General features: G+C 43.9%; 1 protein-coding gene and 9 non-coding genes across 10 annotated transcripts in view; 5 read left to right on the forward strand and 5 right to left on the reverse strand.

The window, feature by feature from the left end:
• The window catches only part of LOC137302345 (zona pellucida sperm-binding protein 3-like), a 1,023,493-nt gene that overhangs the window by 828,009 nt on the left and 169,647 nt on the right, over positions 1 to 25,837 (reverse strand). The window lies entirely within an intron of this gene.
• trnad-guc (transfer RNA aspartic acid (anticodon GUC)) lies at positions 128 to 199 on the reverse strand. Its single transcript has one exon. It is a non-coding gene; the product is annotated as a tRNA-Asp (tRNA).
• On the reverse strand, positions 2,245 to 2,316 carry trnad-guc (transfer RNA aspartic acid (anticodon GUC)). Its single transcript has one exon. It is a non-coding gene; the product is annotated as a tRNA-Asp (tRNA).
• trnad-guc (transfer RNA aspartic acid (anticodon GUC)) lies at positions 3,289 to 3,360 on the forward strand. Its single transcript has one exon. It is a non-coding gene; the product is annotated as a tRNA-Asp (tRNA).
• Positions 4,362 to 4,433, reverse strand: trnad-guc (transfer RNA aspartic acid (anticodon GUC)). The gene has a single exon. It is a non-coding gene; the product is annotated as a tRNA-Asp (tRNA).
• Positions 5,406 to 5,477, forward strand: trnad-guc (transfer RNA aspartic acid (anticodon GUC)). Its single transcript has one exon. It is a non-coding gene; the product is annotated as a tRNA-Asp (tRNA).
• trnad-guc (transfer RNA aspartic acid (anticodon GUC)) lies at positions 7,523 to 7,594 on the forward strand. The gene has a single exon. It is a non-coding gene; the product is annotated as a tRNA-Asp (tRNA).
• Positions 8,596 to 8,667, reverse strand: trnad-guc (transfer RNA aspartic acid (anticodon GUC)). The gene has a single exon. It is a non-coding gene; the product is annotated as a tRNA-Asp (tRNA).
• On the forward strand, positions 9,640 to 9,711 carry trnad-guc (transfer RNA aspartic acid (anticodon GUC)). The gene has a single exon. It is a non-coding gene; the product is annotated as a tRNA-Asp (tRNA).
• Positions 11,747 to 11,818, forward strand: trnad-guc (transfer RNA aspartic acid (anticodon GUC)). The gene has a single exon. It is a non-coding gene; the product is annotated as a tRNA-Asp (tRNA).

Here is a 25,837-nt window from a genome sequence, read left to right on the forward strand (position 1 = left end):
AGCAGATATTTAAAATCGCTGTGAAATCAAATTGCAGAAGTGGGAAAGGCCGAGTCAGTTTTTCATTGTATTTTCAACATCCAATATTTCAGATAAATGAAAGTGAAGCTTCGAAAGCAGCAATAACCTCCTCGTCGGGGAATTGAACCCCGGTCTCCCGCGTGACAGGCGGGGATACTCACCACTATACTAACGAGGAATTGGTACAGACATTTACCGTATATTCACCAAAGATGCTTCACTTTTCAGTGAATCTGTTTGAACTGTTCATTTGATGACAGTTTGTTTCACTTTCCACGAACCACTGTTGAAAGAAAAATTACCGACCACTTTTGCATCACATGTTGGATCATGATGTGGGTAACGCGGGAGAGAGTGAGACAGAAAGAGACAGATCTTCTCAGGAAAATATAGAAAATATGAGGCACATACACAGACAGACAGACAGACACACAGAAACAGACACACATGCACTTGGATTGACTCAGAAATACTGAGAGTCAGAATATGGATAATTTGGCTGATTTTTGTTCTATTTCTGTCGTAGATTTCGTGAAATCTTGCAGATCAATTAAAATGAGCATAAAACTCGAGGTACTCAATGCTGTGGAATTTTAATTCACTTAAGAATTATTAATTCTACAAGAAACTTGTTGAATTTTGAAACGCAGAGATGAAACAGGTTGATGAATGACGGGATCTGAAGTCTGTCAGATTTGAACCAATGAATGAATTTCTAATCTGTCACCTTAATCACCAGTGAGTAAAAATCACAATTGCTCTGCATCCAGTCCTCAAATAGTCTCCGTACAATAATATTCTGAAAGTGACAATCACCTGTTTTGTTGCTCTGCAGTTTTTGTTCAGGAAGAAGCTCGGCGAAGACATAAAATTAAAAGTTGGCGTCTGATAAATGCTTCCTCCCCGTCGGGGAATGAAACCCCGGACGAAGGCGGGGCAACTCACCACGATAAGAGAGAAAGAAAGAACGAAAGAAAGACAGAGTCAGTTGTCGTTGTCTAACAAAGAGAAGGAAATGTAAAAGGTTCTTTCAAGAGTGGCCCGTGGAAAATGAAACAAACTATCATCAAATAAATAGTTAAAAGAAATGCACTGATACATGAAGCATGTCTAACGCCATCTGGGATGAGTGCACGGTCAATGTAGCAGCTCCTCGTTAGTATAGTGGTGAGTATCCCCACCTGTCACGCGGGAGACCGGGGTTCAATTCCCCGACGAGGAGATTAAATTTTCGCCGCCTTCAAAAGCTTTTATCTCCAATATTGGATGCGGAATATACAGTGTAGAACTGACTCGGAGTTTCCCACTTTCCCCAATTTAATTTCACTGATTTTCCAGCGGTTTTAAAATCTGCTCTCAGCGTCACTCTTCACCTCGATGTTCGACTGGCTTCTGTGATGGTGGGGATTTCGGGAGGAGGCCGAGATGGATCATCCACTCGGCACTTCTGGCTGAAGACGGTTTCTAAAACTTTGCACTCACGTGCTGGGCTTTACCATCATTGAGGATGGGGATGTTCATAGAGCCTCTTCCCGTTAGTTGTTTAATTATCCACCATCATTCACAAATGGGTGTGGCAGGACTGCAGAGCTTTGATCTGATCCGTTGTTTGTGGGATCGCTAAGCTCTCTCAACAGCATGCTGCTTCCACTGTTTGTCAAGTAGTCCTGTGTTACTTTCAGGTTATTGGTGTGTTTATGTAGCTAGGAATGTGTGTGTTTGTGTATGTGTGAATATGACTATGTCTGTCTCACTTGTTATATGCGTTTCTGAGTGTCTCTCTCTTTCTTTCTATCTGTCACTTTTTCCCTGCTCCCCAAATAATTTTTCTCTGGACCTTGACTAATAAAGAGATAGAAAGTAAGTCTTCTTTCAACAGTGGCATGTGGAAAGTTAAACAAATTGTCATCAAAGAAGTCGTTAAAATAGATTCACTGAAACGTGCATCCTTTTCATTGCTGTATGTAAGATCTTTCATGTCTGCGCCTGTTCCGAGACCTGTCTCTCTCTGTTTCGGGCTGGTGACAGCGCGATTCTGCGTTTTATTTCTTGCCCATCATTGTGGTTCTCACATCGAGCTGAAGCGTGAGGCAGAGAGCAGATATTTAAAATCGCTGTGAAATCAAATTGCAGAAGTGGGAAAGGCCGAGTCAGTTTTTCATTGTATTTTCAACATCCAATATTTCAGATAAATGAAAGTGAAGCTTCGAAAGCAGCAATAACCTCCTCGTCAGGGAATTGAACCCCGGTCTCCCGCGTGACAGGCGGGGATACTCACCACTATACTAACGAGGAATTGGTACAGACATTTACCGTATATTCACCAAAGATGCTTCACTTTTCAGTGAATCTGTTTGAACTGTTCATTTGATGACAGTTTGTTTCACTTTCCACGAACCACTGTTGAAAGAAAAATTACCGACCACTTTTGCATCACATGTTGGATCATGATGTGGGTAACGCGGGAGAGAGTGAGACAGAAAGAGACAGATCTTCTCAGGAAAATATAGAAAATATGAGGCACATACACAGACAGACAGACAGACACACAGAAACAGACACACATGCACATGGATTGACTCAGAAATACTGAGAGTCAGAATATGGATAATTTGGCTGATTTTTGTTCTATTTCTGTCGTAGATTTCGTGAAATCTTGCAGATCAATTAAAATGAGCATAAAACTCGAGGTACTCAATGCTGTGGAATTTTAATTCACTTAAGAATTATTAATTCTACAAGAAACTTGTTGAATTTTGAAACGCAGAGATGAAACAGGTTGATGAATGACGGGATCTGAAGTCTGTCAGATTTGAACCAATGAATGAATTTCTAATCTGTCACCTTAATTACCAGTGAGTAAAAATCACAATTGCTCTGCATCCAGTCCTCAAATAGTCTCCGTACAATAATATTCTGAAAGTGACAATCACCTGTTTTGTTGCTCTGCAGTTTTTGTTCAGGAAGAAGCTCGGCGAAGACATAAAATTAAAAGTTGGCGTCTGAGAAATACTTCCTCCCCGTCGGGGAATTAAACCCCGGACTAAGGCGGGGCAACTCACCACGATAAGAGAGAAAGAAAGAACGAAAGAAAGACAGAGTCAGTTGTCGTTGTCTAACAAAGAGAAGGAAATGTAAAAGGTTCTTTCAAGAGTGGCCCGTGGAAAATGAAACAAACTATCATCAAATAAATAGTAAAAAGAAATGCACTGATACATGAAGCATGTCTAACGCCATCTGGGATGAGTGCACGGTCAATGTAGCAGCTCCTCGTTAGTATAGTGGTGAGTATCCCCGCCTGTCACGCGGGAGACCGGGGTTCAATTCCCCGACGAGGAGATTAAATTTTCGCCGCCTTCAAAAGCTTTTATCTCCAATATTGGATGCGGAATATACAGTGTAGAACTGACTCGGAGTTTCCCACTTTCCCCAATTTAATTTGACTGATTTTCCAGCGGTTTTAAAATCTGCTCTCAGCGTCACTCTTCACCTCGATGTTCGACTGGCTTCTGTGATGGTGGGGATTTCGGGAGGAGGCCGAGATGGATCATCCACTCGGCACTTCTGGCTGAAGACGGTTTCTAAAACTTTGCACTCACGTGCTGGGCTTTACCATCATTGAGGATGGGGATGTTCATAGAGCCTCTTCCCGTTAGTTGTTTAATTATCCACCATCATTCACAAATGGGTGTGGCAGGACTGCAGAGCTTTGATCTGATCCGTTGTTTGTGGGATCGCTAAGCTCTCTCAACAGCATGCTGCTTCCACTGTTTGTCAAGTAGTCCTGTGTTACTTTCAGGTTATTGGTGTGTTTATGTAGCTAGGAATGTGTGTGTTTGTGTATGTGTGAATATGACTATGTCTGTCTCACTTGTTATATGCGTTTCTGAGTGTCTCTCTCTTTCTTTCTATCTGTCACTTTTTCCCTGCTCCCCAAATAATTTTTCTCTGGACCTTGACTAATAAAGAGATAGAAAGTAAGTCTTCTTTCAACAGTGGCATGTGGAAAGTTAAACAAATTGTCATCAAAGAAGTCGTTAAAATAGATTCACTGAAACGTGCATCCTTTTCATTGCTGTATGTAAGATCTTTCATGTCTGCGCCTGTTCCGAGACCTGTCTCTCTCTGTTTCGGGCTGGTGACAGCGCGATTCTGCGTTTTATTTCTTGCCCATCATTGTGGTTCTCACATCGAGCTGAAGCGTGAGGCAGAGAGCAGATATTTAAAATCGCTGTGAAATCAAATTGCAGAAGTGGGAAAGGCCGAGTCAGTTTTTCATTGTATTTTCAACATCCAATATTTCAGATAAATGAAAGTGAAGCTTCGAAAGCAGCAATAACCTCCTCGTCGGGGAATTGAACCCCGGTCTCCCGCGTGACAGGCGGGGATACTCACCACTATACTAACGAGGAATTGGTACAGACATTTACCGTATATTCACCAAAGATGCTTCACTTTTCAGTGAATCTGTTTGAACTGTTCATTTGATGACAGTTTGTTTCACTTTCCACGAACCACTGTTGAAAGAAAAATTACCGACCACTTTTGCATCACATGTTGGATCATGATGTGGGTAACGCGGGAGAGAGTGAGACAGAAAGAGACAGATCTTCTCAGGAAAATATAGAAAATATGAGGCACATACACAGACAGACAGACAGACACACAGAAACAGACACACATGCACATGGATTGACTCAGAAATACTGAGAGTCAGAATATGGATAATTTGGCTGATTTTTGTTCTATTTCTGTCGTAGATTTCGTGAAATCTTGCAGATCAATTAAAATGAGCATAAAACTCGAGGTACTCAATGCTGTGGAATTTTAATTCACTTAAGAATTATTAATTCTACAAGAAACTTGTTGAATTTTGAAACGCAGAGATGAAACAGGTTGATGAATGACGGGATCTGAAGTCTGTCAGATTTGAACCAATGAATGAATTTCTAATCTGTCACCTTAATCACCAGTGAGTAAAAATCACAATTGCTCTGCATCCAGTCCTCAAATAGTCTCCGTACAATAATATTCTGAAAGTGACAATCACCTGTTTTGTTGCTCTGCAGTTTTTGTTCAGGAAGAAGCTCGGCGAAGACATAAAATTAAAAGTTGGCGTCTGATAAATGCTTCCTCCCCGTCGGGGAATGAAACCCCGGACGAAGGCGGGGCAACTCACCACGATAAGAGAGAAAGAAAGAACGAAAGAAAGACAGAGTCAGTTGTCGTTGTCTAACAAAGAGAAGGAAATGTAAAAGGTTCTTTCAAGAGTGGCCCGTGGAAAATGAAACAAACTATCATCAAATAAATAGTTAAAAGAAATGCACTGATACATGAAGCATGTCTAACGCCATCTGGGATGAGTGCACGGTCAATGTAGCAGCTCCTCGTTAGTATAGTGGTGAGTATCCCCGCCTGTCACGCGGGAGACCGGGGTTCAATTCCCCGACGAGGAGATTAAATTTTCGCCGCCTTCAAAAGCTTTTATCTCCAATATTGGATGCGGAATATACAGTGTAGAACTGACTCGGAGTTTCCCACTTTCCCCAATTTAATTTCACTGATTTTCCAGCGGTTTTAAAATCTGCTCTCAGCGTCACTCTTCACCTCGATGTTCGACTGGCTTCTGTGATGGTGGGGATTTCGGGAGGAGGCCGAGATGGATCATCCACTCGGCACTTCTGGCTGAAGACGGTTTCTAAAACTTTGCACTCACGTGCTGGGCTTTACCATCATTGAGGATGGGGATGTTCATAGAGCCTCTTCCCGTTAGTTGTTTAATTATCCACCATCATTCACAAATGGGTGTGGCAGGACTGCAGAGCTTTGATCTGATCCGTTGTTTGTGGGATCGCTAAGCTCTCTCAACAGCATGCTGCTTCCACTGTTTGTCAAGTAGTCCTGTGTTACTTTCAGGTTATTGGTGTGTTTATGTAGCTAGGAATGTGTGTGTTTGTGTATGTGTGAATATGACTATGTCTGTCTCACTTGTTATATGCGTTTCTGAGTGTCTCTCTCTTTCTTTCTATCTGTCACTTTTTCCCTGCTCCCCAAATAATTTTTCTCTGGACCTTGACTAATAAAGAGATAGAAAGTAAGTCTTCTTTCAACAGTGGCATGTGGAAAGTTAAACAAATTGTCATCAAAGAAGTCGTTAAAATAGATTCACTGAAACGTGCATCCTTTTCATTGCTGTATGTAAGATCTTTCATGTCTGCGCCTGTTCCGAGACCTGTCTCTCTCTGTTTCGGGCTGGTGACAGCGCGATTCTGCGTTTTATTTCTTGCCCATCATTGTGGTTCTCACATCGAGCTGAAGCGTGAGGCAGAGAGCAGATATTTAAAATCGCTGTGAAATCAAATTGCAGAAGTGGGAAAGGCCGAGTCAGTTTTTCATTGTATTTTCAACATCCAATATTTCAGATAAATGAAAGTGAAGCTTCGAAAGCAGCAATAACCTCCTCGTCGGGGAATTGAACCCCGGTCTCCCGCGTGACAGGCGGGGATACTCACCACTATACTAACGAGCAATTGGTACAGACATTTACCGTATATTCACCAAAGATGCTTCACTTTTCAGTGAATCTGTTTGAACTGTTCATTTGATGACAGTTTGTTTCACTTTCCACGAACCACTGTTGAAAGAAAAATTACCGACCACTTTTGCATCACATGTTGGATCATGATGTGGGTAACGCGGGAGAGAGTGAGACAGAAAGAGACAGATCTTCTCAGGAAAATATAGAAAATATGAGGCACATACACAGACAGACAGACAGACACACAGAAACAGACACACATGCACATGGATTGACTCAGAAATACTGAGAGTCAGAATATGGATAATTTGGCTGATTTTTGTTCTATTTCTGTCGTAGATTTCGTGAAATCTTGCAGATCAATTAAAATGAGCATAAAACTCGAGGTACTCAATGCTGTGGAATTTTAATTCACTTAAGAATTATTAATTCTACAAGAAACTTGTTGAATTTTGAAACGCAGAGATGAAACAGGTTGATGAATGACGGGATCTGAAGTCTGTCAGATTTGAACCAATGAATGAATTTCTAATCTGTCACCTTAATCACCAGTGAGTAAAAATCACAATTGCTCTGCATCCAGTCCTCAAATAGTCTCCGTACAATAATATTCTGAAAGTGACAATCACCTGTTTTGTTGCTCTGCAGTTTTTGTTCAGGAAGAAGCTCGGCGAAGACATAAAATTAAAAGTTGGCGTCTGATAAATGCTTCCTCCCCGTCGGGGAATGAAACCCCGGACTAAGGCGGGGCAACTCACCACGATAAGAGAGAAAGAAAGAACGAAAGAAAGACAGAGTCAGTTGTCGTTGTCTAACAAAGAGAAGGAAATGTAAAAGGTTCTTTCAAGAGTGGCCCGTGGAAAATGAAACAAACTATCATCAAATAAATAGTTAAAAGAAATGCACTGATACATGAAGCATGTCGAACGCCATCTGGGATGAGTGCACGGTCAATGCAGCAGCTCCTCGTTAGTATAGTGGTGAGTATCCCCGCCTGTCACGCGGGAGACCGGGGTTCAATTCCCCGACGAGGAGATTAAATTTTCGCCGCCTTCAAAAGCTTTTATCTCCAATATTGGATGCGGAATATACAGTGTAAAACTGACTCGGAGTTGCCCACTTTCCCCAATTTAATTTCACTGATTTTCCAGCGGTTTTAAAATCTGCTCTCAGCGTCACTCTTCACCTCGATGTTCGACTGGCTTCTGTGATGGTGGGGATTTCGGGAGGAGGCCGAGATGGATCATCCACTCGGCACTTCTGGCTGAAGACGGTTTCTAAAACTTTGCACTCACGTGCTGGGCTTTACCATCATTGAGGATGGGGATGTTCATAGAGCCTCTTCCCGTTAGTTGTTTAATTATCCACCATCATTCACAAATGGGTGTGGCAGGACTGCAGAGCTTTGATCTGATCCGTTGTTTGTGGGATCGCTCAGCTCTCTCAACAGCATGCTGCTTCCACTGTTTGTCAAGTAGTCCTGTGTTACTTTCAGGTTATTGGTGTGTTTATGTAGCTAGGAATGTGTGTGTTTGTGTATGTGTGAATATGACTATGTCTGTCTCACTTGTTATATGCGTTTCTGAGTGTCTCTCTCTTTCTTTCTATCTGTCACTTTTTCCCTGCTCCCCAAATAACTTTTCTCTGGACCTTGACTAATAAAGAGATAGAAAGTAAGTCTTCTTTCAACAGTGGCATGTGGAAAGTTAAACAAATTGTCATCAAAGAAGTCGTTAAAATAGATTCACTGAAACGTGCATCCTTTTCATTGCTGTATGTAAGATCTTTCATGTCTGCGCCTGTTCCGAGACCTGTCTCTCTCTGTTTCGGGCTGGTGACAGCGCGATTCTGCGTTTTATTTCTTGCCCATCATTGTGGTTCTCACATCGAGCTGAAGCGTGAGGCAGAGAGCAGATATTTAAAATCGCTGTGAAATCAAATTGCAGAAGTGGGAAAGGCCGAGTCAGTTTTTCATTGTATTTTCAACATCCAATATTTCAGATAAATGAAAGTGAAGCTTCGAAAGCAGCAATAACCTCCTCGTCGGGGAATTGAACCCCGGTCTCCCGCATGACAGGCGGGGATACTCACCACTATACTAACGAGGAATTGGTACAGACATTTACCGTATATTCACCAAAGATGCTTCACTTTTCAGTGAATCTGTTTGAACTGTTCATTTGATGACAGTTTGTTTCACTTTCCACGAACCACTGTTGAAAGAAAAATTACCGACCACTTTTGCATCACATGTTGGATCATGATGTGGGTAACGCGGGAGAGAGTGAGACAGAAAGAGACAGATCTTCTCAGGAAAATATAGAAAATATGAGGCACATACACAGACAGACAGACAGACACACAGAAACAGACACACATGCACATGGATTGACTCAGAAATACTGAGAGTCAGAATATGGATAATTTGGCTGATTTTTGTTCTATTTCTGTCGTAGATTTCGTGAAATCTTGCAGATCAATTAAAATGAGCATAAAACTCCAGGTACTCAATGCTGTGGAATTTTAATTCACTTAAGAATTATTAATTCTACAAGAAACTTGTTGAATTTTGAAACGCAGAGATGAAACAGGTTGATGAATGACGGGATCTGAAGTCTGTCAGATTTGAACCAATGAATGAATTTCTAATCTGTCACCTTAATCACCAGTGAGTAAAAATCACAATTGCTCTGCATCCAGTCCTCAAATAGTCTCCGTACAATAATATTCTGAAAGTGACAATCACCTGTTTTGTTGCTCTGCAGTTTTTGTTCAGGAAGAAGCTCGGCGAAGACATAAAATTAAAAGTTGGCGTCTGATAAATGCTTCCTCCCCGTCGGGGAATGAAACCCCGGACTAAGGCGGGGCAACTCACCACGATAAGAGAGAAAGAAAGAACGAAAGAAAGACAGAGTCAGTTGTCGTTGTCTAACAAAGAGAAGGAAATGTAAAAGGTTCTTTCAAGAGTGGCCCGTGGAAAATGAAACAAACTATCATCAAATAAATAGTTAAAAGAAATGCACTGATACATGAAGCATGTCTAACGCCATCTGGGATGAGTGCACGGTCAATGTAGCAGCTCCTCGTTAGTATAGTGGTGAGTATCCCCGCCTGTCACGCGGGAGACCGGGGTTCAATTCCCCGACGAGGAGATTAAATTTTCGCCGCCTTCAAAAGCTTTTATCTCCAATATTGGATGCGGAATATACAGTGAAAAACTGACTCGGAGTTTCCCACTTTCCCCAATTTAATTTCACTGATATTCCAGCGGTTTTAAAATCTGCTCTCAGCGTCACTCTTCACCTCGATGTTCGACTGGCTTCTGTGATGGTGGGGATTTCGGGAGGAGGCCGAGATGGATCATCCACTCGGCACTTCTGGCTGAAGACGGTTTCTAAAACTTTGCACTCACGTGCTGGGCTTTACCATCATTGAGGATGGGGATGTTCATAGAGCCTCTTCCCGTTAGTTGTTTAATTATCCACCATCATTCACAAATGGGTGTGGCAGGACTGCAGAGCTTTGATCTGATCCGTTGTTTGTGGGATCGCTAAGCTCTCTCAACAGCATGCTGCTTCCACTGTTTGTCAAGTTGTCCTGTGTTACTTTCAGGTTATTGGTGTGTTTATGTAGCTAGGAATGTGTATGTGTGAATATGACTATGTCTGTCTCACTTGTTATATGCGTTTCTGAGTGTCTCTCTCTTTCTTTCTATCTGTCACTTTTTCCCTGCTCCCCAAATAATTTTTCTCTGGACCTTGACTAACAAAGAGATAGAAAGTAAGTCTTCTTTCAACAGTGGCATGTGGAAAGTTAAACAAATTGTCATCAAAGAAGTCGTTAAAATAGATTCACTGAAACGTGCATCCTTTTCATTGCTGTATGTAAGATCTTTCATGTCTGCGCCTGTTCCGAGACCTGTCTCTCTCTGTTTCGGGCTGGTGACAGCGCGATTCTGCGTTTTATTTCTTGCCCATCATTGTGGTTCTCACATCGAGCTGAAGCGTGAGGCAGAGAGCAGATATTTAAAATCGCTGTGAAATCAAATTGCAGAAGTGGGAAAGGCCGAGTCAGTTTTTCATTGTATTTTCAACATCCAATATTTCAGATAAATGAAAGTGAAGCTTCGAAAGCAGCAATAACCTCCTCGTCAGGGAATTGAACCCCGGTCTCCGGCGTGACAGGCGAGGATACTCACCACTATACTAACGATGAATTGGTACAAACATTGACCGAATATTCACCAAAGATGCTTCACTTTTCAGTGAATCTGTTTGAACTGTTCATTTGGTGACAGTTTGTTTAACTTTCCACGAACCACTGTTGAAAGAAAAATTACCGACCACTTTTGCATCACATGTTGGATCATGATGTGGGTAACGCGGGAGAGAGTGAGACAGAAAGAGACAGATCTTCTCAGGAAAATATAGAAAATATGAGGCACATACACAGACAGACAGAAAGACAGACAGAAACAGACACACATGCACATGGATTGACTCAGAAATACTGAGAGTCAGAATATGGATAATTTGGCTGATTTTTGTTCTATTTCTGTCGTAGATTTCGTGAAATCTTGCAGATCAATTAAAATGAGCATAAAACTCGAGGTACTCAATGCTGTGGAATTTTAATTCACTTAAGAATTATTAATTCTACAAGAAACTTGTTGAATTTTGAAACGCAGAGATGAAACAGGTTGATGAATGACGGGATCTGAAGTCTGTCAGATTTGAACCAATGAATGAATTTCTAATCTGTCACCTTAATCACCAGTTAGTAAAAATCACAATTGCTCTGCATCCAGTCCTCAAATAGTCTCCGTACAATAATATTCTGAAAGTGACAATCACCTGTTTTGTTGCTCTGCAGTTTTTGTTCAGGAAGAAGCTCGGCGAAGACATAAAATTAAAAGTTGGCGTCTGATAAATGCTTCCTCCCCGTCGGGGAATTAAACCGCGGACGAGGGCGGGGCAACTCACCACGATAAGAGAGAAAGAAAGAACGAAAGAAAGACACAGTCAGTTGTCGTTGTCGAACAAAGAGAAGGAAATGTAAAAGGTTCTTTCAAGAGTGGCCCGTGGAAAATGAAACAAACTATCATCAAATAAATAGTTAAAAGAAATGCACTGATACATGAAGCATGTCTAACGCCATCTGGGATGAGTGCACGGTCAATGTAGCAGCTCCTCGTTAGTATAGTGGTGAGTATCCCCGCCTGTCACGCGGGAGACCGGGGTTCAATTCCCCGACGAGGAGATTAAATTATCGCCGCCTTCAAAAGCTTTTATCTCCAATATTCGATGCGGAATATACAGTGAAAAACTGACTCGGAGTTTCCCACTTTCCCCAATTTAATTTCACTGATTTTCCAGCGGTTTTAAAATCTGCTCTCAGCGTCACTCTTCACCTCGATGTTCGACTGGCTTCTGTGATGGTGGGGATTTCGGGAGGAGGCCGAGATGGATCATCCACTCGGCACTTCTGGCTGAAGACGGTTTCTAAAACTTTGCACTCACGTGCTGGGCTTTACCATCATTGAGGATGGGGATGTTCATAGAGCTTCTTCCCGTTAGTTGTTTAATTATCCACCATAATTCACCAATGGGTGTGGCAGGACTGCAGAGCTTTGATCTGATCCGTTGTTTGTGGGATCGCTAAGCTCTATCAACAGCATGCTGCTTCCACTGTTTGTCAAGTAGTCCTGTGTTACTTTCAGGTTATTGGTGTGTTTATGTAGCTAGGAATGTGTGTGTTTGTGTATGTGTGAATATGACTATGTCTGTCTCACTTGTTATATGCGTTTCTGAGTGTCTCTCTCTTTCTTTCTATCTGTCACTTTTTCCCTGCTCCCCAAATAATTTTTCTCTGGACCTTGACTAATAAAGAGATAGAAAGTAAGTCTTCTTTCAACAGTGGCATGTGGAAAGTTAAACAAATTGTCATCAAAGAAGTCGTTAAAATAGATTCACTGAAACGTGCATCCTTTTCATTGCTGTATGTAAGATCTTTCATGTCTGCGCCTGTTCCGAGACCTGTCTCTCTCTGTTTCGGGCTGGTGACAGCGCGATTCTGCGTTTTATTTCTTGCCCATCATCGTGGTTCTCACATCGAGCTGAAGCGTGAGGCAGAGAGCAGATATTTAAAATCGCTGTGAAATCAAATTGCAGAAGTGGGAAAGGCCGAGTCAGTTTTTCATTGTATTTTCAACATCCAATATTTCAGATAAATGAAAGTGAAGCTTCGAAAGCAGCAATAACCTCCTCGTCGGGGAATTGAACCCCGGTCTCCCGCGTGACAGGCGGGGATACTCACCACTATACTAACGAGCAATTGGTACAGACATTTACCGTATATTCACCAAAGATGCTTCACTTTTCAGTGAATCTGTTTGAACTGTTCATTTGATGACAGTTTGTTTCACTTTCCACGAACCACTGTTGAAAGAAAAATTACCGACCACTTTTGCATCACATGTTGGATCATGATGTGGGTAACGCGGGAGAGAGTGAGACAGAAAGAGACAGATCTTCTCAGGAAAATATAGAAAATATGAGGCACATACACAGACAGACAGACAGACACACAGAAACAGACACACATGCACATGGATTGACTCAGAAATACTGAGAGTCAGAATATGGATAATTTGGCTGATTTTTGTTCTATTTCTGTCGTAGATTTCGTGAAATCTTGCAGATCAATTAAAATGAGCATAAAACTCGAGGTACTCAATGCTGTGGAATTTTAATTCACTTAAGAATTATTAATTCTACAAGAAACTTGTTGAATTTTGAAACGCAGAGATGAAACAGGTTGATGAATGACGGGATCTGTATTCTGTCAGATTTGAACCAATGAATGAATTTCTAATCTGTCACCTTAATCACCAGTTAGTAAAAATCACAATTGCTCTGCATCCAGTCCTCAAATAGTCTCCGTACAATAATATTCTGAAAGTGACAATCACCTGTTTTTTTTGCTCTGCAGTTTTTGTTCAGGAAGAAGCTCGGCGAAGACATAAAATTAAAAGTTGGCGTCTGATAAATGCTTCCTCCCCGTCGGGGAATTAAACCCCGGACTGAGGCGGGGCAACTCACCACGATAAGAGAGAAAGAAAGAACGAAAGAAAGACAGAGTCAGTTGTCGTTGTCTAACAAAGAGAATGAAATGGAAAAAGGTTTTTTCAAGAGTGGCCCGTGGAAAATGAAACAAACTATCATCAAATAAATAGTTAAAAGAAATGCACTGATACATGAAGCATGTCTAACGTCATCTGGGATGAGTGCACAATCAATGCAGCATTTCCTCGTTAGTATAGTGGTGAGTATCCCCGCCTGTCACGCGGGAGAACGGGGTTCAATTCCCCGACGGGGAGATTAAACTTTTGCCGCCTTTTAATGCTTTTTCCCTCATTTATCTCTAATATTGGATGCGGAATATACAGTGTAAAACTGACTCGGAGTTTCCCACTTTCCCCAATTTAATTTCACTGATTTTCCAGCGGTTTTAAAATCTGCTCTCAGCGTCACTCTTCACCTCGATGTTCGACTGGCTTCTGTGATGGTGGGGATTTCGGGAGGAGGCCGAGATGGATCATCCACTCGGCACTTCTGGCTGAAGACGGTTTCTAAAACTTTGCACTCACACGCTGGGCTTTACCATCATTGAGGATGGGGATGTTCATAGAGCCTCTTCCCATTAGTTGCTTAATTATCCACCATCATTCACAAATGGGTGTGGCAGGACTGCAGAGCTTTGATCTGATCCGTTGTTTGTGGGATCGTTTAGCTCTGTCTACAGCATGCTGCTTCCAATGTTTGGCAAGTAGTCCTGTGTTACTTTCAGGTTATTGGTGTGTGTATATGTCTGTGTGCGAGTGTTTATGCAGCTCGGAATGTGTGTGTTTGTGTATGTGTGAATATGACTATGTCTGTCTCACTTGTTATATGCGTTTCTGAGTGTCTCTCTCTTTCTTTCTATCTGTCACTTTTAACCTGCTCCCCAAATAATTTTTCTCTGGACCTTGACTAACAAAGAGATAGAAAGTAAGTCTTCTTTCAACAGTGGCATGTGGAAAGTTAATCAAATTGTCATCAAAGAAGTAGTTAAAATAGATTCACTGAAACATGCATCCTTTTCATTGCTGTATGTGAGATCTTTCATGTCTGCGCCTGTTCCGAGACCTGTCTCTCTCTGTTTCGGGCTGGTGACAGCGCGATTCTGCGTTTTATTTCTTGCCCATTATTGTGGTTCTCACATCGAGCTGAAGCGTGAGGCAGAGAGCAGATATTTAAAATCGCTGTGAAATCAATTTGTGGAAGTGGGAAAGGCCGAGTCAGTTTTTCATTGTATTTTCAACATCCAATATTGCAGATAAATGAAAGTGAAGCTTCGAAAGCCGCATTCACCTCCTCGTCGGGGAATTGAACCCCGGTGTCCCGCGTGACAGGCGGGGATACTCACCACTATACTAACGAGGAATTCAAGCAGATATTTGCCGTATATTCACCAAAGATGCTTCACGTTGCAGTGAATCTGTTTGAACTGTTCATTTGATGACAGTTTGTTTAACTTTCCACGGACCACTGTTGAAAGAAGAATTAACGACCACTTTTCCATCTCATGTTGGATCATGATGTGGGTAACGCGGGAGAGAGTGAGACAGAAAGAGACAGATCTTCTCAGGAAAATATAGAAAATATGAGGCACATACACAGACAGACAGACAGACACACATCCACATGGATTGACTCAGAAATACTGAGAGTCAGAATATGGATAATTTGGCTGATTTTTGTTCCATTTCTGTCGTAGATTTCGTGAAATCTTGCAGATCAATTAAAATGAGCATAAAACTCGAGGTACCCAATGCTGTGGAATTTTAATTCACTTAAGAATTATTAATTCTACAAGAAACATGTTGAATTTTGAAACTCAGAGATGAAACAGGTTGATGAATGACGGTATCTGAAGTCTGTCAGATTTGAACCTGGGCGGGGGAAATGAATGCATTTCGAATCTGTCACCTAACCCACCAGTCAGTTAAAATCACAATTGCTCTGCATCCAGTCCTCAAATAGTCTCCGTACAATAATATTCTGAAAGTGACAATCACCTGTTTTTTTGCTCTGTAGTTTTTGTTTAGGAAGAAGCTCGGCGAAGACATAAAATTAAAAGTTAGCGTCTGAAAACTGCTACCTCCCAGTCGGGGTATTAAACCCCGGACGAAGGTGGGGCAACTCACCACGATAAGAGAGAAAGAAAGAACGAAAGAAAGACAGAGTCAGTTGTCGTTGTCTAACAAAGAGATGGAAATGTAAATGGTTCTTTCAAGAGTGGCCCGTGGAAAATGAAACAAACTGTCATCAAATAAATAGTTAAAAGAAATGCACTGATACGTGAAGCATGTCTAACACCATCTGGGATGAGTGCACAGTCAATGCAGCAGTTCCTCGTTAGTATAGTGGTGAGTATCCCCGCCTGTCACGCGTGACACCGGGGTTCAATTCCCCGACGGAGAGATTAAACTTTTGCCGCCTTTTTCTCTCATTTATCTCTCATATTCGATGCGGAATATACAGTGTAAAACTGACTCGGAGTTTCCCACTTTCCCCGATTTAATTTCACTGATATTCCAGCGGTTTTAAAATCTGCTCTCAGCTTCACTCTTCACCTCGATGTTCGACTGGTTTCTGTGATGGTGGGGATTTCGGGAGGAGGCCGAGATGGATCATCCACTCGGCACTTCTGGCTGAAGACGGTTTCTGAAACTTTGCACTCACACGCTGGGCTTTACCATCATTGAGGATGGGGATGTTCATGGAGCCTCTTCCCATTAGTTGTTTAATTATCCACCATCATTCACAAATGGGTGTGGCAGGACTGCAGAGCTTTGATCTGATCCGTCTGCAGCATGCTGCTTCCACTGTTTGTCAAGTAGTCCTGTGTTACTTTCATGTTATTGGTGTGTGTATGTTTGTGTGTATATGTCTGTGTGTGAGTGTTTATGTAGCTAGCATGTGGGCCTCCATTTTTACAGCTTTTTTATTTTAAACTCTTGGGGGCCGGGATTCCTGGGCCTTCTCCTTCACACCACATGAGAGGAGGCGAGAAGGCCCGAAACAGCAGGTAAGTGCCTTTATCGCACAGCTTGTGGGCCCGGAGGAACAGGAGTGCTTCCCCCTGGCCCAACAAGCCAACCTGCCGTGATTCCACACAGGCGATCGGCCGACCCCCTCCAAATCTCCGACACCCCTGCACGAGCTACGAACCCCATGATCTCCGACCCCCGCGATGACCCCCGACCCCCGATGACTGACTCGCCGATGCCCCCGATGACTGACCCACCCATGACCTCTTGACTCCCGTGACCCCCCTCCCCGATAAAATCATGCCCAATGAGTTTGATTCCCGTTGTGTTATCTCTCTGTCGGTTTGCTGATAAACGTTTAACTCGCGTCTGTTCCCGTCAATGGTCACAAGTAGTAACAGACAGAGCGGGTCTGACCGCCCCGAGATGTGGAAAAGACATCAGTTCAGGACAAATGCCTCAAATCAAATGGTCTCCCGGCACCGAGAGAGACAAATTCCAGAGAAAAAGGCAGAAGAGAAAAGAGAAATAAAAACTCAATAAAGACACTATCAATATTTCCCATTCTTGATGCCTGTCTATTTCTTCCCCAACCTTTCTGTGCCGGTTAAAATTTCAGTGTAAATAAATGCGAGAATCGACTCAAAGAACGAGAACAGAGCAACAAAAATCACCGAACACAGAATCAAACCCAGAGACCTTCAGATCTTCAATCTCACGCTCTCCAAACTCAACTATTTCGACTCCACTGGAAATTGGACTTTGTGACATCACCTTGGACAAAAATATAAACCGGGTGGAATTTCCCCTCCCGCTCATTCCTCACTCTGGGGGAATGGGACCCGGTCAGATCTCGGAGCTCAGGTTATGTTAATGTTCAGCTGATGATATCTTAATATTATCTTGTGTTTGGCCTCATTTAATCAGGTTCATGGGCACTTTCTTCCATCATCCCTTCTCCCTGAAAGGAATGTGGTGCAGCGGTTGCCAAATTTAACAGGAAAAATCAATTATCGCCCCCTTTTCACAGGAGAAGAAACTCATCCTGGAGATTCACGCGGAGCAATTTCCCAAATAATGGTCCCGCCCGGGATTGAATCAGAGACTTTTCATGAGTGATGTAAACATGATAACCGCTGCACTCGGGAAACCACTGCTCAATTTAAGGCAGCGTGTGCCTTCTCCGTTAAACAACTTCTGTCCCACACTTAAAGCTCTCATTCCATCTCTTTCTCAAACATTTCACTGATCAAAACTTCACAAGTCACAGAGGAAAAAGACTTAATTTCAACATCATTAAACTCCCGAAGGAGCTGCGGGGACAGACTGAGCGGTGCAACTGAGTACAGAGATACAGAGAGACACCAGCAGAGGGAGGGAGAGAGCGGTGTAACTGAGTACAGAGATACAGAGAGACACCAGCAGAGGGAGGTAGAGAGCGGTGTAACTGAGTACAGAGAGACAGAGAGACACCAGCAGAGGGAGGTAGAGAGCGGTGTAACTGAGCACAGAGATACAGAGAGACACCAGCAGAGGGAGGTAGAGAGCGGTGTAACTGAGTACAGAGATACAGAGACACACCATCAGAGGGAGGTAGAGGGCGGTGTAACTGAGTACAGAGATACAGACAGACACCAGCAGAGGGAGGTAGAGAGCGGTGTAACTGGGTACAGAGATACAGAGAGACACCAGCAGAGGGAGGTAGAGAGCGGTGTAACTGAGTACAGAGATACAGAGACACACCATCAGAGGGAGGTAGAGGGCGGTGTAACTGAGTACAGAGATACAGACAGACACCAGCAGAGGGAGGTAGAGAGCGGTGTAACTGGGTACAGAGATACAGAGAGACACCAGCAGAGGGAGGTAGAGAGCGGTGTAACTGAGTACAGAGATACAGAGAGACACCAGCAGAGGGAGGTAGAGAGCGGTGTAACTGAGTACAGAGAGACAGAGAGACACCAGCAGAGTGTCCAGGAAACCAACCTTTTATCTGAAATCTGAGGCGAGATATAAACTGCACAGAGTAGAGGAAGCATTACTGTGTATCTAACCCGTGTTGTACCTGCCCTGGGAGTGTTTGATTTGACAGTGTGGAGGGAGCTTCATTCTGCATCTAACCCGTGCTGTACCTGTCCTGGGAGTGTTTGATGGGGCAGTTCAGATGGAACTTTAATCAGTCTCTCCACATAACTGAAGTCCCTCATCCCTGATACCATTCTAATAAATCTCCTCTGCACCCTCTCTAAGGCCTTGACATCCTTCTTCATGTTTCGTGCCCAGAATTAAACACAATACTCCAGCTGAGGCCTCACCAGTGTTTTATAAAGGTTTTGTATCAATTCCTTGCTTTTGTATTCAATGCCTCAATTAATAAAGCAAAGGGCCCCATTTGCTTTTTTAACTGCCTTCTCAACTTGTCCTGCCACCTTCAAAGATTTGTGTAACTACACCCCCAGGTCTCTCTATTCCTGCACTCCCTTTAAAATTGTGCCATTTCGTTTAAATTGCCTCTCCTCATTCTTCCTACCAAAATGTATCAATTCACAATTCTCTGCATTAAATTTCATCTGCCCATTTCACCAGTCTGTCTCTGTCCTCCTGAAGTCTGTTACCATCCTCAACATTGTTTATTACATTTCTGAGTTTCGTGTCATCTGCAAACTTTGAAATTATACCCTGTACTCCCAAGTCCCGGTCATTAATATATATCAAAAAGAGCAGTGGTCCTAATACCGAGCCCTGGGGGACACCACTGTATACTTGCCTCCAGTCTGAAAAACAACCGTTCACCACTACTCTCTGTTTTCTGCTCCTTAGCCAATTTTGTATCCATGCTGCCATTGTCCGTTTAATCCCATGGGCTTCAATTTTGCTAACAAGTCTATTGTGTGATACTTTATCCTCCCTTAATCTCTCCCTGCATAGAAACTCCCCGACCCATATTCATGGCCACCCCCTCGACCTTGCCATCTCACGTGGTCTCTCTTCTCCTGATCGTGTCAATCATGGATAATGCCATCTCTGATCACTTCCTTGTAACCCTCTCCACCCACATGGAATCAGAGAATCATAGAAAGGTCACAGCATGGAAGGAGGCCATTTGGCACATCGAGTCCTTACCGGCTCCATGCAAGATCAATCCAGCTGGTCCCCCTCCCCCAATGCACATCATAGAATGAACTCAGGAATCCCACGCCACTTTCTATGAGCGGTATCAGGCTGCGGTTATGGTGCAGACCGGGACCCAGGGCTGAGGCTGTGGTCATCAGTTACTCTGGGAGTGGCACAGTCGGGTTCATGACTCGCCGGGGGTGAGAGTAACACCAGAGAGTCAGGCTGGTGTTCAGAAGGGTGTGGGTTCCAGCTCCAGTTCCAGGACTGGGACACATGATCCAGACTGACTGTGTCGTGCTGAGAGGGAGCTGCATCGTGAGAGGTGCTGTCCTTTGAATGAGGTGTTTAATGGGGGTCCCTTCTTTCTGCTCCGAGGTGTAAAAGATCCCGTGGCAATTTGTGAAGAGCAGGGAGTTCTCCCGGTGTCCTGGCCAACATTCTTCCCTCGACCATCAGCACCCAACAAACAGGAGATCGGCTCAATATCTCATCACTGTTTGTGGGATCTTGCTGTACACAACTTGTCTGCTACCTTCTCTTAAAAACGATAGTGACTGATCTTCGAGAGAAGTGCGTTGGGATGTCCTGAGGATGTGAAAGGTGCTATACAAATGCAAGTTTCTTGTTTCTCACAGGGGGCCGTGTCTCGTTCCTCGTCTCATTGAGACTCTCAGTTAATTGGTCCGTTCTCTGCGCAGATGGGGCCCGACTCACTGAGTGTTTCCAGATTGTTCTGTGTGTGTTTCACTCAGACTCGGGTTTTACAGTAAATAATAAAAGGACTGTAGTCAAACACTTGGCCATGAGCTGCTGCCCAACCTGTCGTGACATTGTTGCTTGCTTCCCTTCAGTTTTTGGTGCACTGTCGCCTGAAGAGCCGTGGTTTGCCTCATTTCTCAGTGTGATTGTGGGACTGACACAGAAGTGAGAGAGAAAGCAGCAGCCACAGCCTGGACTGCAGGCAAATTGGGAGGCTGAAACTAAAAGTTCACTATTCCCACACCGGGAATCGAAGCCGTGCCGCCTGGGTGAAAACCAAGAATCCTAACCGCTAGACCACATGGGAACTGAAACAAAACAACAGCAGGAAGGGCACTGAGACTACAACCGGAAAGTTAACGGACGATTCAAAGGAGGTATTCACAATTATGAAAGGTTTTGACAGAGTGTGTAAAGAGAAATTGTTTCCAGTGATGGAATGGTTAATAACCAGAGGACACAGATTTCAGATAAATTGAAAGAAATCATTGGGGGATTTGGAGAGATTTTCTTACACAGCGAGTTGTTATGATCTGGAATGCACTGCCTGAAAGGGAGGTGGAAGCAGGTTCAATAGTAACTTTCAAAAGGGAATTGGATAAATAGTTGACGTGTAATAAATTGCAGGGCTGTGGGGAAAGAGCCGGGGAGTGGGACTAACCCACTTCCTTCTGTGTTCATCCCTGGAAAAAACCCTCCCCCAGGTCACTTACAACGGCACTTTCAAATTCCCAACTCTCTGGACTTTGTCCCTCCATTCACCACGACATTTCTGCAGCTACTGATTTGCTCAATCACACCCTCACCTCCACCTTTGACGCTCTTGTACCCATTAAAACCATCACTCTCCCTCACCCTGGTCAATCCCCCTGGGTCTGCCCTCATTTCTGCTTCCTTAAGTCCAAGGGACACAGCTTTGAAAGTTTATGGTGGACAACTGCTTTGGCCATTCATCGCCAGATCTGGCTGGACCACATAAAGCACTATCGGGTCCTGTCTCCTCTGACAAAACTGGTCACTATTCCAGGATCATCCTGGAATGTAAAGATAACTCCCGACTTCTCTTCTCCACTACAAACCGTCTTCTTAAACCCCTCTCCCATCATTCCTTCATCCTCACCTCCAACAAAAAGTGCAATGAGCTCATGGACTTCTTTGTCACTAAGATTGAGACCATCCATTCAGCTGCCTCTGCCGCTCCCCTCCCTTCCCCGAGCTCACCAAGTTTCTCTCCTATCTCCCCTCATGCCCTCTCTGAGCTCATCTTGACAATGAGACCCACCTCCTGCTCCCTCGACCCTATTCCCAACAATCTGCTGACCACACAACCTCCCTTCCTGGCCCCATGTTAGCTGACATTGTTAATGGTCTCCTCTCCTCAGGTACTGTCCCCCTCCCCATCAATTCTGCCGTCATCACTCTCCTTCTCAAAAGACCCACCCTTGACCCCTGTGTCCTTGTAAACTACCACCCCATCTCCCACCTCCCTTTCCTCTCCAAAGTCTTGTCACCTCCCAAATCCATGTCCATCTTTCCCACAACACCATGTTTGAATCCCTCCAATCAGGTTTCCACTCCTGCCACTGTCCTGAAACGGCCCTTGTCAAAGTCACAAATGACATCCTCTGTGACTGTGTAGAGGGAGATTTAATCTTGATCTAACCCTTGATGCACCTGCCCCCGGAATGTTTGATGACACAGTGTAGAGGGAGCTTTACTCTGCCATGTACTGTACAGTATCAGTCTGCGATGGAGCAGAGCCCTGCTCTTTAATAGAAATCATTCTTTCGATCAGCCACGGAGCCCCTAAAGCAGCCTCCAAGACCCAAAGTCTGATTTCCATCCCACAGTTCCAGCAGTTTGCGAGGGCTGGGCCACGTTAGCAGCAGCTCTCTGTTCCTGGTCTGGAGCTGAGGTGTTGTGTATTGTCCCTGACACAGGGACCAGACGCTGAGCTGCTGGCTCCTATTGTTCTGGGATCATTCCCTGCTGCTCTGTTCTCACCTCTTCACTGGGTCTCAGATTATTACCAGCCATCTTCCTGATCAATAAACAATCGGCAGTCTGACCGCGGAGATTTGAAATGTGTGAAACATTTCATGTGTCTCATCCCTGTCCCTGGACACAAATAAATAGGCCGTCATGAAATGTTCACAGTCCGTTTCTTCAGCCTTCTCCTTCTTAGAAGAATCTTTTAAACTCCTTGCTAAAGTGACCATTGATCATAATGTCTTGTTTTGCGGTATGTTCAAGATTGTTCCAGGTCAGCATTGTAATAATTCGGGGTAGTTGAAAAGTGGGATCATTATATTAAATCGAGATATTTATCACAGCCCCGCCCCCCAAACATTCAAACCACCGTTCAGGAGGAGAACCCCTCTGCTCACTGACCTACATTGGCTCCCAGTCCACCAACATCTCAAATTTTAAATTATCATCCTCGTGTTCAAATCCCTCCATGACCTCGCCCCTCCCTATCACTGTAACCTCCTCCACCCCTACAACCCTCCGAGATCTCTGAGCTCCTCCAATTCAGGCCTCTTGCGCATCCACGATTTTCATCGCTCCACCATTGGCGGCCGTGCCTTCAACCGACTGGGCCCAAAGCTCTGGATTTCCCTCCCGAAACCTCCCCGCCTCTCTACCTCTCTCTCCTCCCTTAAGACATTTAAAACCTACCTCACCTGTCCCAATATCTCTTTATTTGGCTCCGTGTCACATTTTGTTTGATAATCGCTCCTGTGAAGCGCCTTGGGACGTTTTACTCCGTTAAAGGCGCGATATAAATGCAAGTTGTTGTTGTTGGGGTGGAGAAAGGGTTTTCTTTCTTTTTATGACTCTTTTCTATCTCTCTATTTCTTTCCTTTCTCGGATTCTGTTTTCCGGGTCTGTTTACTGACACACATTACAATCTGTGTCACTCGGTGTCTAACAATGTGAGGCAATGTGTTTTATTCCCGCTGTGTTATCTCTCTGGCGGTTTGCTGATAAATGTTTAACTCGCGGCCTGTTCCCGTTAATGGTCACTAGCAAGAACAGACAGACAGAGCGTGTCTGACCGCCCTGAGATGTGGAAAAGGCATCAGTTTAGGACAAATGCATCAAATCAAATGTTCATCGGGCACCGAGAGAGACAAACTCCAGAGAGAAAGGCAGAAGGAAATAGAGAAATAAAAGCTAAATACAGACATCCTTGATGTCTCTCTATTCCATCCCCAACCGTTCAGTGTCGGGTAAAAATGTCAGTGCAAATAAATGTTTGAGAATCGGCCCAAAGAAGAAACAAAATAACCCAAAACTGCCGAAACCCGGGACCTTTAGATCTTCAGTCTAACGCTCTCACAACTGAGCTATTTCGGCCCCACTGTAAGCAGTACTTTTGCGTCATCCTCTTGGAATAAAATATAACCCCGGGTGGAATTGCCCCTCCCGCTCATTCCTCACTTCGGGAGAATGAGACCGACCATCAAGGAGAGATTTTCTGATCCTGTCGTTGAATCTCATTTATATTAAACATTCCTTGAACTCTCTGCCGGGGGGATTCAGAGCTGGGGTTCGCCATGAACCAGCTTCCCCTCAATTCCCAGCTTTATCAGTGAATCGAACAACAAACGCTCGACAGAGCTCAGGTTATATTAATAATAAAAACAGAAAATGCGGGAAACACTCAGCAGGTCAGGCAGCATCTGTGGAGAGAGAAACATCCTTTCAGGTCGATGACCTTTCATCAGAACTCTCTCCACAGATGCTGCCTGACCTGCTGAGCATTTCCAGCATTTTCTGTTTTTACTTCAGATTTCCAGCATCTGCAGTATTTTGCTTTTGTTTTACAGCTTGTATTAATGTTCTGCTGATGATATCTTAATATTATCTTGTTTTTGGGCCACTTTAATCAGGTTCATGGACAAATTCTTTCATCACCCCTTCTCCCACATCGCTTCTCTCTCTCATTCATTCTTTTCTCCTTTCAATCCAGAAGAGGGCGGGAATCAGAGCTCACCCCCCGAACCCTCCGCACACAGACCCCCGTCTACCACTCCGTGTGATCCAAGAGACAATTCAATACATTACACTCTGTATAAACACAGAAAGCTGACACACCAGGGGAGATCGCACGGTGTTGGACACGGAGTGCAATAAACTGAGGTGTTTATAAAAAGTTACAGATCACAACACGTGTCTCTGTCTCTCTCCGCCCTCCCCGCCTGCACTGATTGAGCTGATCTCAACTGATGTGGTACTGAGACCCACACAGAGCAGGATGGGCACATGTTCAATCTCCAGCCTGCACTGAGTGAGCTGATCTCACGAAGTGTGCGACTGAGACACGGAGCAAGAAAAGCCGAGGCTCAGTCCAGGGCCTGTGCCGAGTGAGCTGACTCAATGTGTTCCTGGTAATTTTCATCAACATCTTTGAATGTGGCAGCACAAGTTGGTGAAGCCGTTAAAACAGCATCCGGTTCCTTGGCTTAATAATAGAGAAATAGAGCACAAAAGCAAGGAAGTTATGTTAAACGTTTATAAATCATTGTTCAGGCCTCATCTGAAGTATCGTGTCCAATTCTGGGCACTATAATTTATTAAGGAGGTCAAGGTCTTGGAGAGGATGGAGAGGAGATTTCCCAGAATTATACCAGGGATGGGGTTTAGTTGTGTGGAGAGACTCGAGAACCTGGGATTGTTCTGCTTCGAGCAATGAAGGTTAAGGGTAATCCACGTGTTCAAAATTAAGAGGGGTTTTGATCGAGTAAATAAGGAGAAACTTCACCCACTGGCGGGAGGGTCGGCAACCAACGGACGCAGATTTAAGATAATTAGCAAAAGAACCAGAAGGGAAATAAGGAGATATTTTTTTACACAGCGAATTGTTATGATCTGGAACGCACTGCCTGAAAGGATGGTGGAGCTCGATTCAATCGTAACTTTAAAAGGAGAATTGGATAAATACTTGAGTATCTCCCCACAGATACTACCTGACCTGCTGAGTGTTGCCAGCAGTTGCTGGGTTCATTTTTGTGCTTTCACTGTAGCAGTTTTCCTGACAACCTGCAACTTGCCTCAAGGGCGCAGCTACAAGCACAAGTTTCTTGTGCTCTTCTCACACACAAGATCACACTTTACTTTCCGACACACGCGCTTTAAAATCTGCCGTTTCCGCACACAGCGTCCTGCGCCACGAGAATTTGAAAGACCTTTCGCTCATGGCCTGTAATCGCTCCTTTTTCCCCACAGGCGCTCTTTACATTTATCCTCTACTCGATTCAATCGCATGTTTCAACAGAACTATTAAGATCAAGGCGGAACACTTCCGA

The sequence above is a fragment of the Heptranchias perlo genome, chromosome 35 (assembly GCF_035084215.1).
Source record: "Heptranchias perlo isolate sHepPer1 chromosome 35, sHepPer1.hap1, whole genome shotgun sequence".
Taxonomy (NCBI): domain Eukaryota; kingdom Metazoa; phylum Chordata; class Chondrichthyes; order Hexanchiformes; family Hexanchidae; genus Heptranchias; species Heptranchias perlo.